The 13,836-nt window shown below is 44.1% G+C and overlaps 1 pseudogene; it reads left to right on the top strand.

The window, feature by feature from the left end:
• Positions 1-497: 497 nt before the first annotated feature.
• On the top strand, positions 498-3,270 carry LOC114682647 (annotated as a pseudogene).
• Positions 3,271-13,836: the final 10,566 nt, after the last annotated feature.

Below are 13,836 nucleotides of genomic sequence, written 5' to 3'. Positions count from 1 at the left end.
GATTGGGATAAAAGAACATGTGTTTGCTTCATTAGATTACCAGGGAAAGCAGGATTGTATGTCAAATTCCTGAAATGGAAACCATCACACTTAGTGAATTTATTGTTATTTAATTGTGACATTGTGGAATGTTGGGTGTTCTGTGTTGCATAGGCCACTTAAAGAAGGAGAGTCACCTCAGAATGTAATTTTAGGCCCTCTGGTAGCAGGGAGTTTCTGTGAACTGAGCCTTTGAACCTCTGTTCAGGAGCAGCTGCTAAGATTATGTCTTGCCAGTGATGTTTTCGCCCCACCCCCACCTGCCAACTCTGCCAAAACTATGAAATGGTCCTGGAGCATCCTTCTGATTCTGGATGTTATTGTTTTTGTGGCTAGCTTTAATTATTTTTTTAATCAAGAAGACTCTAAGAACTCAAATGGTATTCTCCAGTAATGTTTGGAAACCCATATGTTCATTTTTTTCTGTATGTGGGAACTCAAGAGAGCCACTCAGAGTCATGGTGATCTGTCCCCACACATCCACAACACGATACAACTCCACAAAGAGGAACAACGACCTAATCTCTTCAGGTTCTCCAAACACCGAGGATGGGGTCCGCCATGCCACGCCCCCTCCTCCTGTTGCTGGCAGCTGCGCTGCTCCCAACTCAGGTCCTGTGCAGTGGAGAGAGAAGTGTCTCTTTGGAGAGGAGCAAGGGCACCTGGCAGAGACTGCTAGCCCAATTGCCGAGCTGGGCAGTGCCTGTCAGGCTCCCTTCTCCAATCTGCACCCAAAGCTCTGTGCCCTGCACCCCTCCCAGTGCGTGCACCTGTTCTTGGGTCTGGCCGGGTGCAGGATTACTGCATGCTACTCTCAGGCTCACACTCCCTGCGGTATTTCACCACTACCTTGTATGACCTGACTACCGTAAACCTCGGGTCACAGTCGTGGGCTACGTGGACAACAGGCAGATCTTAAGCTTCGACAGCGACTTGACTAGTCAGCGGGTGGAGCCTCAGATGACATTTATAACGTAGGACCCAGAGCATTTGGTGGAGTTGATGAGCATCGGTAGGAGCATCTTAATAGTTGACAGGGTCTAACTGTGGACCCTGTTTGGCTACCATAGCCAGAAAGACAACTGTGAGTGACCCTATATTTGGAAGGTTAGTCTACAGTCTCTGCACATTGCTAGGGCCATAGAAATATACCTCAGGTTAGTGAAATCTGCAAGTTAAACAATCCTGGAGAAGCTTGAGGCAATTTATTGGGGTTTCATTTTAGTTTGAAATAGGCTTTGACCAATCACGTGCAGGCTATGTGTAGTGAGTGGGGCTAACCCAGGAGGCTGTACTGACCTCCCTGGCTGCAACAGGGTCTCACACTATCCAGGAACTGTGCGGTTGTGACATAGGACCAGACCACCGCCTCCTCCGTGGGTATAAGCAGATGGCTTATGAAGGCCAGGATTACATCGCTCTGACTGAGAACCTGTGCTCCTGGATCGCAGCAGATACCGAGGAGGCTCAAGTGGGAGGCATCTGGTTCTGCAAGGTCATGGAGATCTTTCTTGGAGGGCAGTGTGTGGCGTGGCTTCTTAAATACCTGGATAAAGGGAAGGAGATGCTGCAGCATGCAGGTACAAGGGGTAGGGTAACTTCTATCGGCCCTTGAACAGAGTTTATGGAAAGAAAGAGAACAGGTCTAATTCTTAAGTCACCTATTGTGAAGTACTGTCCCCCTGGGGTGACATGGGCTGTTTCAAAATCAGAGTAGCTGGGCATTCTAGCCATTCACAGCCTCCTATGTTCCCCCATCACAAAGAATCCTATCAGCTGCACCTGGTTTACAGAGTTACTAGTGTATACAATCTTCTTCAAGAATGACTAATGTTATGAGCTGTGAGTGAGACTGCTGCATTGACTAGGCGATCCATGTTTACATCCTTGCAGCTTGTGGTTTGAACATCAGCAGGCTCAATCCAAGCTTATTATACAGTCTCTTAACACAGACACTCTGAATCTTGAGGAGTCCTATGGACTCCTGTACACAGGAAATTTGAGACTTTCTGTGGCTTTTCTTTTTCTTTATTCTTTTCTCATACAATACATCCCAACTGCAGCCTCCCCACCCTCTCTTCATCCCAGTCTTCTCTTCCCACTGCCCGCCTCCCCCTCCCCCGGATCCACTGCTCCTCCAGTTCCCTTCAGACAAAAGTAGGCCTCTCAGTAATACCAACAAAACACAGCATAACTGTTAGGATTCTGCCACTCCAGCTATATGACTGCACATGTGCAGTTCAGTAGCTAAGCAAGGGGTCTTATGTCTTATGTCATTGGTACACTGCATGATTATGCAAATGTGTGGCATAGCTCCATAAGCCCCCCTTAAAAAGCAGGACACAGATTCCTTCCCTCTCTCTTCTGCTCTCTCTGTCCTCCTCACGAGTCTCTTTCACAGGCCTGTCCACACTTCCTTCTGTGTCCCCCCACCAATAAAGCTCTGATACTGGGTTTTGTTGTGCCTCATGCTTTGTAACCTTTCTCAAACGGTAACCAGTGCTGCTTAATCTTTAAAACCAACATTGGTGCTGTGACTCGGACGAAATGGGCTCTCCCAGCACTCTGCTTCCAGGACTCTGTACCAAGGTTTATTGGGCCCATGACTGCCCACCCTGCTTTTTTCATTTGCTCAGCCGCCAGAACTGCTCCACACAACACACTAGCTAACCAGATTGTTTTACATTAATGAGAAACGTGAGTGATTCAATAGTTTGGGTTGACCTTTGCCATTTAACTGATCCCTTGACATTTCCCGCGTGTAGCCTAATATATATTTCTTGCAATGGATCCCCAGGGGGTCCTCAGGCTACCTACAACAACACATTCTCTCTTGACGAAGTATTGAATGCTGTCTGGACTCTTGGGGGGTCCTCCGGTACGTACACTGTGTTCACCAGTACTGGGTGGGCTGCTAAGCAAGGTCTGATAGCAGGCTAAGACGCATGCAAATAAGTTTACGATGAGGACCCACATTGGGATCATAATAATCCGGATGGCTGTTTAGCCAGAGATCAGTTTACAACCTGCCTCTTGGAAGGTCTTCCTAAAGCTGTCTTCACACCAGCAAACTATCAAAAACAACAAACAGCAGCAGCAGCAGCAGCAGCAACAACAACAACAACAACAACAAAACCTAATTCAAGACACGGAATAAAACCTGTCTCTTGTCTCCCAGAGCTTCCCAACATCAGGGCTAAACTTAAGCATCTGGAGAGCAAGGTCTCTTGACCCCACAGGCGGAAGTTTCAGCTGTGGCATTTAAGGTACCATGGGGGAGATGAGAAAGCCCATGAACAGAATTGCCAAGTGCTGGCACATACTATCCGAGTGGCTGCATAAGGGCTTCCAGATCCGTGTTCTAAATGTGTGCTGGAAAAGGCCACACAGGCTAGTGTGTGCCCTGCCCCACTTGGGCCATCAACTGAGCCTTGTTCAAAGTACCACCTAGAGAGATAACTGGTCAGCTGACTGCCCTCATGCACCTCGTGGCATGGGGACATCAAACAAAGACCTCCAGCAGACCTCCTAGACTTGGCAACGGGCTCACAGGAAACCCAGGATGCAGCATGGGGTGATCTGCTTCCTTCCTGTTGGACACCGAGCCATTTACTGAGTACTGAGATAGTTTTGGGGTCCCACCTCTCCTTCTCATTTCCTATTGTCAGGGTAGAGGGACAGCCTTACCTACCTCATCAGACTTAATTGTACATTAAGGGTTACTTAATGGAAAGTATTTCCAGCTAAGGTAGGAGCTTTCATTTCGTTTGCTCCCTCCATGTGCCTCACTCCAGACCTGTCAGCAGTGCTTCTCCTCATGCACACAGACAGGGCCCTTATCTCTCTCAAGTCCCAGAAGACATCAGGATCTGCTGTGGAAACAGGAAGAAGGAGGAGACACACTGTAGCCACCGCCAGGACAAGCAGCATGTAAAGACTCTGGTAAGCCACCAGCCACGTGGCAAGGTATAGATTTATAAAGATGGGTTAATTTAAGATAAAAGAACAGTTAGCAAGAAGCCTGCCACGACCATACAGTTTATCTGTGATATAAGCGTCTGAGTGATTATTTTATAAGTGGATTGTGGGACTGAGGGGCTTGGGGAACCTGGAGAGAAGCCCTCCAACAACAAATGGCGCCCAACGGCTCGAGTTTCCACCTTAAACCTGAGAATATTTAATAACCAATTCTAAACAGAGCCAAAACCAGGTTCCTGCTTCTTGTCTCATACGGGCAGCTAGATGCCACAATATGCAGGTTTAAACACTGGTGGGTTCCTGGTGTGTGCATTTGACCGGCAGTATGGTGGAAATGAGGCATCTGCCAGCGGCACATTAAGCTGTGTGGTAGATTTAGTCTTTACTAGTATTTAAAAAAAAAAAAAAGAGGTGTCTGGGCTACACGCTGCTTTGATAAAAGCTTAGACCCACTATTTCTGAGACTTGATGACTCCCAGAGCTGGCAGAAAACGTACCACTGCCATGTTGGGAAGCTGAAGTGGGCAGAGCCAGCAGCCACAGTGCCTTTTCAGTCTTAGAATGGTGCAGTTTAAAGCAATAGGCTCAAGGTAATATAAAAAATAAGCCACATAAAGATGGCTACCACACAGAGAACCTGGATTATGTTGTCTTTGATATTTGTAATTGAAGAAAAACATTTGATTGCAAAAGCTGTACCTTGACTTCAAAATTTGGATTTAAGGATATGTTGCTTTGGAAAAGAGGTTCTGCTTTTGTTTCCACAGAAAGCCAGAGGCTGTGGATTTGTTCCAGATCAAGATACATCAGGTTTCACCAGCCAAGACCCCCTGAAAGGTCTCCGATGACACTATGGCCCAGATGATCCAACATCCAGAGCGGTTTCAAGGCAACTGGTTCACACAATACAGCCTCAAGGGCTACCCCATAGGCCTAAAATTTTCTTTGCGTCCCCATAAGATACAGCTCCCCCCTCCAGCAGGAAGTAGTAAGAGATGCTACGCCCAAATTCCCAAATATACCAAGCTGGCTTCAGAGGTGGAATTGGCTCACTCTCCCTCTAAACCCAGACATATTGCTTTAAAAAAAATGGTTAAGAGATTCTTGTGTCCCAAATCAGAAGAGCCCTCTGGTGTGGGACAGAGAAAAACCAATATTTTTATTTAAAACAGGTTGATTATAAATGTGACCTCTTTCTAAAAAAGAAAAGGGGATATGATATAGATATATAGGAAGATATGGAGATGATAAGATAAAAGGGTAGATTAATGAACCTACTTTTAAAGAACAACTTGTTTAAAATGTTTTACATTGGCATAAATTTTAGTTTATTGATACAAACTTGAAGTTAATTTTGTTATACTATATATATATATTGTTTATGTAACTCATTTAAAATTGTAATGGATAATTAAAAAATAGGTTAATAATTAGTCATCTATGATAATCATATTTGTAGCCATGTTAGTTAAGTCTTCTAGGTATACATAGATATATTTCAGATAGATAGGTAATCTTCAAACACTTCACAGACCTAGAGAATATGGCATTTAAATAACTTAGAATTCTGTTGACGTGAGACACAATTGCTCCTGGCTGCACCAATTTGATCCCGAGAGAATGTTGGACTTCTAAGACATTTCCATTTGGAAGTTTGTCTTTTTGGCACAAAATGGCCTACTGGGCAAAAAACTGCCCTTGCCTTGACGGCTGACAGTACGAATACAATGCTGTCCTTTCTGGACAAGTGGGACACAAGGGAAGCGACCACTGTACTGTGCCAAGACAGGGTAAGATGGTCTCTTAAAATTCCTGCTTCTAAAAATGGTCTGTCATATACTCTAGGCCTGTAGCCAATTTGAATGCGCCAACAATGCTGAGAAACATTAGGTGACTGTCTAGGCTGCCAGCTGTCTTGGTCTACTCTTGCAAGATTCCCGAAAGTTGCTTGCATCCATCTACCATTTCTCAGGTACCATTATGTTCCTTCTCAGGTCTTTGATGTGGTTAAAGACTAGATAGTTGTAATTTCCTCAGTTATGATAAAAGATAAGTTAGATATAAAACCTTAAACTCACAAATATAAGATAGATAGGACATCTTCTTTAATATTGTAACTGTAAATCTTGCTCGATAATTGTTTTGTTATATGTAATTTTACCATGTTAAAGTTAAAACATTCCTTTTTAAAAAAAAGAAAAAAAGGGGAAGTGCTGTGGATTTCATTCTATATAAATAAAACACTGATGGCCAGTGACCAGACAGGAAGTATAGGTGGGACAAAGAGAGAGGAGAATTGGGGAAACAGGAAGAAGGAGGAGAGACACTACAGCCACCGCCAGGACAAGCAGCATGTAAAAACGCCAGTAAGCCACCAGCCACGTGGCAAGGTATAGATTTATAAAGATGGGTTAATTTAAGATAAAAGAACAGTTAGCAAGAAGCCTGCCATGGCCATATAGTTTGTAAGCAATATAAGCGTCTGAATGATTATTTTATAAGTGGATTGTGGGACTGAGGGGCTTGGGGAACCTGGAGAGAAGCCCTCCAACAACAAGGATCCACTCACTGCCTGGTCCCCAATTCCAGAAGAATGAGTTCTCACCCCACAAGGTTTTCTCTTCCTGGTTTCTTCTTCTAATTAAATACTCAGCTAATTGTTACAGGATCACCATAGAGCTGGAGTCCAAGGATCATCAGATATACCCAGGTGGTTGGGCTGGAGAGACGGCTCAGCCGTTAAAGGCTAGGCTCACAACCAAAAATATAAGATATACCCAGGTGGTAAGGAACACCCCCAGACCCGAAAGTGTCTGGGCTCTGCAAAAACAGACTTTAATATAACAATCTATTACTGTTAAATACTCTCAGCAATTGATCCCCTGTGTCTCCTGGATGCTAAAATGATAAAGGAAACAGGTACCTTAAAATAACCTGTCTCTGATGAAGCTTATCTCAGGTAAAAATTAAAAACATGTTCCAATCTCTCTCTCTCTCTCTCTCTCTCTCTCTCTCTCTCTCTCTCTCTCTCTCTCTCTCTCTCACACACACACACACACACACACACACACACACACACACACACACACACTAACCAATATAAGCAGAGTACTAAACACTACAATGTCATGTCATGGTCACCATTCCAAGACTTTAATTTTCTCATGTCTGCTTTTTAGTATGTTCAAAATTATTCCTAGCTCCATAGGTCCACCTGGACAGGTCAGTGAGCTCTGGAACCAGCTTGAATCCACCTGGAAAGCACCTTGTCAGACAGCTCCAAGGCATCAGACAACAGCCTACCATCCCAGGATGTCTGTCTACCTCAGAAGCTCCCTTCTCTACCCTCCCAAGAGTCAACCAATGCCCACCAAGTCAGCTGGAAGCAGTTTTCCCAAGAGAAACAACACCCCTATTCCTGTTCACCCACTTTTTAAATAATAAGCAAAAAGTTTAGAATGTTAGGATTCTGCCACTCCAGCTATATGACCAAACATATGAAGTTCAGTAGCTAAGCAAGGGGTCTTATGTCATCAGTAAGCTGCATGATTGCGCAAATGTGTGCATCGTAGTCATGCAATCAGCACATGCTTGGTGTAGCTCTATAAGCCCACCTGTGCATGTGCAGGGGAATCCTTAAAAAACTGGACACAGACTCCTCACCTCTCTCTTTTGCTCTCTCTTCCTTCCACCTCTCTCTGTCCTCCTCATGTGTCTCTTTTACAGGCCTGTCCATACTTTCTTCTGTCCCCTCCCTTCCTCCTAATAAAGCTTGGATACTGGGTTTTATCATGCCTCATGCCCTTTCTTGCAAGGCAACCAGCACTGCATCTTTGTTAAAACTAACAATAACAAGGTGCAATAAGACTAGGCATAATACCTCATATCAAGGATGTACAAGGCAACCCAGAGGGAGGAAAAGGGTCACAGGAGCAGTGAAAAGAGTCAGAGATACCCCTACTCCCACTGTTATGAGTCCCACAGAACCCAGGCTACACAACCACAGTATGTATGCAGAGGACCTAACACAAACCCATGCAGGGTCCATGATTGCCACTTCAATATCTGTGAGCCCCTATGAGCCCTGCTTACTTGATTCAGTGGACCTGTTCTCCTGGTATCTTTGACCCCTCTGGCTCATATAATCCTTCTCCCTCTAATACTGGGTTCCCTAATGTTTGGTTGTGGGTCTCTGCATCTGCTCCCATCAGTTGCTAGAGGAAGCCTCTCTAGTGATTGGGCTAGGCGCCAATCTATAAATATTATTGGGAATCATTTCATTTAAAATTTTCCCGTCATTCATGTTTGGTTCTACCCTACAACTCTGAGCTATCCAGCTTCCAGTTTCTGGCCATCCAGGCAGTGTGGGGCATGAGCTCCCTCTCATGGCTTGGGCCTCAAGTTAGATCAGTAATTGGTTGGCTACACCCCCAACCTTGCTTTTAAGTGGATATTAGTTGTTAAGTAAAGGATAATCACATTACAATCCACAGATCCAGAGATGTTAAGTAACAAGGAGGGCTCTAGGGGGTTGCATGGATCACCCTGAGTGGGAAATTTCTAAATATTTTCTAAGCTCATTCCTAGAACTGGGTATTGTTTCAGGACTGTGATCTAACTATTAAACATCCCCATAGGCTTGTGGGCTTGAACACTTTTGTACCAGCTGTGGACCTTAAATCCCAGAACTTTGGAGGCAGAGGTTGGCAGATCTCTATGAATTGAGGTCAGTGAGTTCCAGGATATTCAGGGCTACACAATGAGACGAGAGAGAGAGAGAGAGAGAGAGAGAGAGAGAGAGAGAGAGAGAGAGAGAGAGAGAGAGAGAGAGAGAGAGGAGAGAGAGAAAGGGGAGAGAATTTGCTGGGGCTTGGCCTTGCAGTGTTGATGTTGCTGGGTTTTTGTTTTGTTTGTGTTTTTGTTTTTTGTTGTTCTGGTTTTTTGAGACAGGGTTTTTCTTTGTTGCTTTGGGGCCTATTCTGGAACTTGCTCTGTATACCAGGCTGGCCTTGAACTTACAGAGATCTGCATGCCTCTCCCTCCCCAGTGCTGGGATTAAAGGTGTGCACCACCACTGCCCAGCTCGACATAGGTGTTTTAAATAACATCATTTATTTTGTATACTTCTAGGCAATTTTTCCACAAGCATACATTTCTTTTCCAGGACACCTTATTTATTTACTTATTCTTTGACAATAGCATACATTTTTAATGCATTTTGGTCATTTTCATGTATACCATTAACCCCTCTCGTCTCCTTCCAATGCCACTGTACCCCTCCTTCCCATTAAGTACCCCACCTACTGTCATGAGCTGTGAGCTCTGGAATGCAATGGCCAGGCCATGTCCACAAGATGGCATTTCACAGAGCTTCCCACCCTCCAGCCCTGACATTCTTTGGCATGGTGTTAACTAAGCCTCAGAGGGAGTGATGCAGATGTCCTGTTAGGACCTCATGTTCAGCAGACACTTATGTGCAGCATTTTGATCAGTTAGGCTCTACATTAAGTGTAAAAACAAGCTTCTCTGACCAAGGGTAAGAGTAGCAATTATCTGTGGGCATCCACATAAATATTTAGAAGGCCATTTGACAGGATTACCATTTAGCAGCACAACAGTAGTAGGTGGAGCCCTACCTCCTCCCTAGGGCTTATGAATCCCTTTACTATGGGCTTTTGTCCAAGTTCACAGCACCAAGCATAAATTCCCACCTGCAGACCAGGCCTCAAATCTAATTAAGAAAGTGATTGGTCATTCCCTTAACTCTGATAACATGGGGAAATTCTGTCTATAGCATTAAGCAAATAGAAAGGAAATGTTTACCAAATTGGACTGTATGTGGAATCAAAGCAATAAAGGAACAATATAATCATAGTTTACTAAATTCCCATCTATAAAAGTCTGTTTTATAAAATGATTTATTTATTTGTTATGTATAAAGTTTTATGCCTGCATACCAGAGGAAGGCACCACATCTCAGTATAAATGATTACAAGCCACCATGTAGTTGCTAGAAATTGAACTCAGGATCTCTGGAAGAGCATTCAGTGCTCTTAAAATCTAAGCCATTTCACCAGCCCTATAATAATAATAAAATAATAATAATAAGTCAGAATAATAGGGAATAGAGAGACGATTCAGCAATTAAAGGCACAGGCTGCTCTTCCAGAGGATGTGGGTCCCTAATCTGGGACCAGGTGATCTGATACCCTCTTCTGGCATTGTGAGCATATGGTGCACAGACATACATTCAGGTGAAACACCCACACACATAAAGTACACATAAATCTCAAAACTCTTAAACTCATAATAATAATTTATTTGTGGGCCATCTATGGTGCCTTATACCTCTAATCCCAGATCTTGAGAGCAATGAAACAGGAGGGTTGTTAAGAGATTAAGGATAGTCAGGCATAGTGGAAAATGCTTTAATCCCAATACTTGGAGGCAGGTCTCTGTAGATCTGAGACAAGCCTGGTCTACAAAGCAAGGGTTAGGGTTAGGGTTAGCCAGGCCAGCTAAGGCTACATCCTGAGATCCTGTCTCAAAAAATCAGAAAGACAGAGACAGAGGCAGAGATTGAGATTAAGGCTAGCCTAGGCTGTTACCAGAGTTAATATCAGAGCCTGTGCCCCTCACAGCTCTAACAAGCCATGGTCATCTGTCTGTTCAACATGTAATTAAAAGTGCCAAATAACATAAAGCAGGGGAGGAGAAATGAGATTTATTTAATATGGCCACATTGATAAGAACTAGATCAGCTCCCAAGTCTACATTTAGAGACCTCACATGAGGACAATGTTTAACAGAAGGTAGCAGATGTGCATAACTAGGCTGTCCAAGTCCAGGGTGTGGTCTAGCTCACCATCAACCCACCATTGTCTGGTCTGTAGTTTCATTCCACAAGGTGGTCCAACAAGTTGTTAGAAGTGTGTGAAACATCTCTTCTGGGGACAAGTTCCTCTTTTTGCTGGCACCAGGTTTGAGTGTTTGTCTCTCAGCATGAGATTCCTGAGACAATTCCTATTCCCTGAGGTACCTTAATTCACAGTCACATATTCAAAAGGAAGGACACAAGCGTCTTCAGACTATCTTCATCCCTGTCTTTAGACTATCCTCAGACCAGTTATATCCAAGAGTTCCTATTTAAACCTAATCCTTGATGTGATGGTATTTGAGGTGAGGGACTTTGGAAATAATGGGATCAGAATGGGGAGCCTTTATGAATGGGATTAGTCCTCTCACAACAGAGAACCCAGAGATCTCCTTCACCATGTCTGCCATGTTGAGAACTCAGCAAAGAGACATTGTTATTGTACCATGAAGTGAGCACTCACCAGATACTGAATTAGCCATCATTTTGACCTTGGGTTTACCAGCCTCTAGAACTATGAGAAATAAACTTTTGTTCTGTGTGAGCTACCCAGCCCCTGGAATTTTGTTGTAGCAGTACAAACAAATATATACAATACCTATTACAAAATCATTCTCAAACATTCATTTCCCAGGGTTCAGATCTCCTTTAATCCAGGCCTGGTGACAAATGCCTATAATACTGGGACCCAGGAGGCTGAGGCAGGAAGATTGAAAATTCCAGGTCAATCTGGGTTACATGAGACCTGGTCTAAAAGTAAGCAAGCAAACAAGCAAATAAACATATGTACCTGTATGCACCCAAACATGTGTGTGTATGTGTAGGGGTATATGGTTGTTCAAACACAAGTGGAACTCTACCAACTTTCTTTTGGACAAATGTCCCACATCCTCCATCCTACCTGGTGCAAGGCAGGCAGACACCCTGGATCTCCTTCTCTTATCCTAGTCACTCTTTTGCTACACTATCATGCTGGCTGTCCTGTTGCTAGACCCTCATGGGATCCCCTATTATGTTCTGTATTCTTTTCTTTTCCTTCCTTCCTTCATTCGTTCCTTGGTGCCTTCCTCCCTCCCTCTCTCCCTCCCTCCATCTCTTTCTTTCTTTCTTCCTTCCTTCCTTCCTTTCTTTTTTTCTTTCTTCCTTTCTGGTTTTGTTTTGTTTTCTGAGACAGGGTTTCTCTCTGTAGCTTTGGTGCCTTTCCTGGAACTAGCTCTGTAGACCAGGCTGGCCTCCAACTCACAGAGATCCGCCTGGCTCTGCGTCCTGAGTGCTGGGATTGAAGGCATGTGGCACCAGATATCTTTTCTATTCTTTTGTTGAGTCAGGCTCTCTTGTAGCCGAGGCTGGCTTCAAACTCTTTATTATTTTGCTTCCACCTCTCATATACTAGGATTATAGGTATATGGCAACGATACAGGAGGAATTGGGGTCCCCCTTTTTGGGTTCTTGGACCAGTAATAAAGTAATTTAGAAAGACTCAAAAAGAATCTCAAGGTCAAGATCAAGTTAAAAAGGAAAACCTCAGTATCAGCAAGCTGCAAAGCCTCAGCTGCTTCCTGGAGGAGGAGAACGGAGGAAAGAAGGGATAAAGGCCATTTTAAACTGTCATGGAGGTCAGACACAGGGCAGACAAGCAGCCACAAGGCAAGGAAGGAGGCTTTAGAGAAAGAGTAAGGAAGCTGAAAATGTTGAAGGGAAGACCCAAGGTGTTAAGGAGAGCGTGCTTAGAGAAGAGACAGAAGAGAAGGAAAGGGCTAATCCAGAAGAGTGGGCAGACTTACACACCTATATGGCTGTGGCCCATCTGCTACTGACCTAAGGGCTGGGTCAGTATGGTATCTCATCAGAGGACTAATTATTCTGCCTCTCTCTTTATCATGGATTAAGGTTTGCATGCCTTCCTTGGGGTGTCCTTAGGCTAAGAAATGATCCTGCCCAGCTGTAATCCTAGGTCTCCATCCAGCCCAGAGATTCTGTTCTCTTGCAAGGAGTTGTTACTACTCTAACACCTAGTCATATAAACCTTGTATGAATATGTATTGAAGGAATATTTCTGGTACAGAACAAAGGCATGCAATTGCCTGCTTCCATAAGGGTCAAAATACAAACCTATCAACCCCTTTGACAAGAAAAAGGCCTCCCAGAAAAGCTGCTTTCTCTGGAGACTATAGAAATACATAAAGTCTGTCTATAATATAAAGTGGCACAATGATTTCTTCATAGGGCCCCTATATAGCCTACATGTCTTAGAACTTGCTTTGTAGACCAGGCTGGCCTTGAACTCAGAGATCAGTCTGCCTCTGCCACCTTACCTGACCCTTGCACTTTAATTTATTTCCTATTTATGTCCTTGTGTATACACTCAGTGTGCAAATGTGAGAAGAAAACTTTTGGGAGTTGATTTTCTCCTTATATCATGTGGATCCCTGGGATCAAATTGTCAGTCCTGGCAGCACATTTACCTGCTGATCAATCTCATTGGCTCCTCATCTGTATTCCTTTGCAGGAAAGTACATGTGTCAGAGACCAGCTCCCACTTTTCCCCCAGGGTACTCTTTAGGAGTGAGTGTAAGAGATTAGATAGAAATATAGAGGGGAGTGAGACAGATAGAAACACAGGATAGCCTGGGTCCTTATTCACCAGCCCCTTCTGTCTCTTCTAAAGGGCTATTTATAGGAATGCCAAGGGGTGGAGCAAAAGAACTACCCCTAGCTCAGCCAAGTGTAGACACTTCCAATTACCTAGTAACCATGCACATGAACAAGCAATCCTCTAATGTAGCCGTGCTGGGTAAAGCAAGCTCAGATCTCACTAGGAAACCTTTGTGGGCCTCCACATACATGGACTTCTGTTAGGAAAGTTAAAAGCAAGATCTCGGTGGTAAACTCACCTCTGTATCATCGGGTCCTTACCATGCCTTTTAAGTTTCTGGACTTTCACC

Source organism: Peromyscus leucopus, chromosome 16_21 (genome assembly GCF_004664715.2).
Source record: "Peromyscus leucopus breed LL Stock chromosome 16_21, UCI_PerLeu_2.1, whole genome shotgun sequence".
Classification (NCBI taxonomy): domain Eukaryota; kingdom Metazoa; phylum Chordata; class Mammalia; order Rodentia; family Cricetidae; genus Peromyscus; species Peromyscus leucopus.
The sequence above is the reverse complement of the archived record's forward strand: the minus strand, read 5'-3'. Positions and strand labels throughout refer to the sequence as shown.